The following is a 2,425-nucleotide window of genomic DNA, read 5'->3' as shown; positions in this document are numbered from 1 at the left end:
CAACCTTAGGGTTTTACGGATCTAGATCTGGGGCGGCGCGGATGACGAGGTTGACCTGGATCTTGCCGGAGATGGAGGGGACGGCGGCCGGAGTTCGTCCCACGGTGGCCGAAGCACCTGGGGCAGAGAGGGAACTCGGGTGACGGAGGAGGAGAGGAAGGAGAAGGAGGAGAGGGACCGGGCGGCGGATGTGCTCACCAGAGCTTGCGGCGGCGGCGGCGGCGGCGAGGTGCGGTGGCGAGGCGCGGCGGCGCGGCGAGGGGGTGGCGAGGTGGCGCGGGCGGCGGATGGGCCTCGCGGGGGCCGGCCACGGGCCAGACGGGCCGGCGGCGCGGGGGCGGTGGTGCTGCCATGTGGCGCTCGCTGATTGGCCGGACGGCGGCAGCGGGTTTTGTTCGGCACGGACGGACACGTCCGGCGCGGAGAGGGGAGAGGGGGCTAGGGTTTGGACCCAAAATTGGACGGGGTGCACATATTTATACCTAGAAGGAGGTGGGAGTGTCCAAATGAGGTGTAGTTTTCGGCCAAGCGATCGTGATCCGACGACGGAGGACATGGGATAGGTTTGGATGGGTTGTTGGGCCACTTTGGAGGGGTGTTGGGCTGTAACACACATGAGGCCTTTACGGTTCCCAGGTTAACCGTTGGAGTATCAAACGGACTCCAAATGGCACGAAACTTGACAGGCGGTCCACCGGTGGTGTACCAAGGCTGCTTGGTAAGTCTCGGTCCATTCCGAGAAATTTTAACACCCGCTCACGAAAAGAGACAAAAGGGGACGCTAGGGGACATAGGAGTGTCGGATTGCAAAACAGACAACGAGGAAAAATGCTCGGATGCATGAGACGAACACATATGCAAATGTGATGCACATGATGACATGAACAAAATGCAAAACGAAGACAAAACCCAACCACAAAGGGAAAATCATATTGCATCTCCGGAAAAGGCAAGAGTCGGAGTTACAAATATGGAAAGTTACATCCGGGGCGTTATAGAAGGAGGAAACAGGGGAAATGTGACTTGTGGTCGGGGAGAAAAGGGGGTGGGGAAGGGGGGAAGGGAGCGGGGTAGATATTTTGAAGGTAGGCCAAAATTTTGGAAATGTGGAGGTAAACTTTGCGCGCGGTGCTGCCGGACCATTCACTTTGAACGATTGTGTGCATCGCAAATGATTCTTTTGCTTTACGCGCATGGGATGAGTTTGGTAATTCAAATTTTGCTGGAAATTTCCCCGGATACGTCATTGCATAATTTAACATAGCTTGCTAATTTGGGCACACAAAAGAGCGTACAGCAGACAGACCACACTTACTGAATCAAGCAATTTTAGTAATTACACAGAGCCAGTTGACCTAAACATGGCTCTAACAAAAGATCGGCATTAAAAACAAATCCTAAGTACGCATAATTAAAAATCTGCTGCCGCGTCGGCCTATGCATCGCCGGTGTGAGATGAGACGTTGATGACTTGTCCTGGCGACATGCCACTGTTGGTGGACTCCGCGTCCCCCTGCTGAAGTCGATCGCGTCCTCGTCCTCGTCCTCGGCGCCGCCCTCAAGGTTGTAGTACTCATAGTAGTGGCTGCGCCAGAGCTCGCGTTGGTACTCCACCGTCAATTCCTTGACGTCCAGACTCTTCTCTACCTCTACTTCGGCCACGCGCAACTCCTCCTCCCGGCGCTCCTCGATCTCCGCCGCCTCCTGCATCTCCAGCTCCCGCTTGGTGACGTCATGAGGAAGCAGGTGCTCCATGGCCACCGCCGCCTTTTCAAACGTGGGTTGCATGCTGGAGTTCGAGGTGGCCTGGAATATCTTGGCGTGTGCATCCTCGATCTTGCCGTGGATGGCCTCGGCCCGGGCCAGGGCGACATCAGCGGCACGGACGACGGCTCGAGCGCTCTCGGCATTTGCAGCCGTCGTCGCAGTAGCAGCTGCAGCCATCTCGGCTGCTGCTGCTGCCCTGTCGGCTGCCGCGGACGCCCTCTCGGCGGAAGCGGTCGCGCTCAATGCGGATGCGGCGGCACTCTCGGCGTAGGCGGCCGCGCTCTCGGCGCAGGCGGCGGCGCTCGGGGGGGAGGGGGACGCGGCCATCGTACGGGCCTTCACGAAGCGTTTCCACGGCGTCATCTTTGCAAGAAGGGGGTGCGAGAATGGGGATCGGGATTCATGGATTTGGGGGTTGCCGGCACTAGAGCAGATGAGCCGACGAAGCTTAAGGAGGGAGACTTAAATAGACCCAGATATTTTCATCGCAAACGGTTCCTAGAAAACAACTTTGTGTGATGTTGTAGATATTTTTTGTTAGCTCTGAAAGACGAATTTGGAATAAAGTGCCAATGGATGGTGTTTTAAATGAACGAGAAATTTTGTAGTACTAATACAACTGTCATGTCAAATTTTGGAAAATTTCAGGGGTCATTTG

The 2,425-nt window shown here is 56.2% G+C and overlaps 1 pseudogene; it reads right to left on the bottom strand.

Moving 5' to 3' along the window:
• Positions 1-1,435: 1,435 nt before the first annotated feature.
• On the bottom strand, positions 1,436-2,130 carry LOC147964701 (uncharacterized; annotated as a pseudogene).
• Positions 2,131-2,425: the final 295 nt, after the last annotated feature.

This window comes from Triticum urartu, chromosome 6A, assembly GCF_056163025.1.
Source record: "Triticum urartu cultivar PI428250 chromosome 6A, HENAU_Tu73, whole genome shotgun sequence".
In the NCBI taxonomy this organism is placed as follows: Eukaryota; Viridiplantae; Streptophyta; class Magnoliopsida; order Poales; family Poaceae; genus Triticum; species Triticum urartu.
The sequence above is the reverse complement of the archived record's forward strand: the minus strand, read 5'-3'. Positions and strand labels throughout refer to the sequence as shown.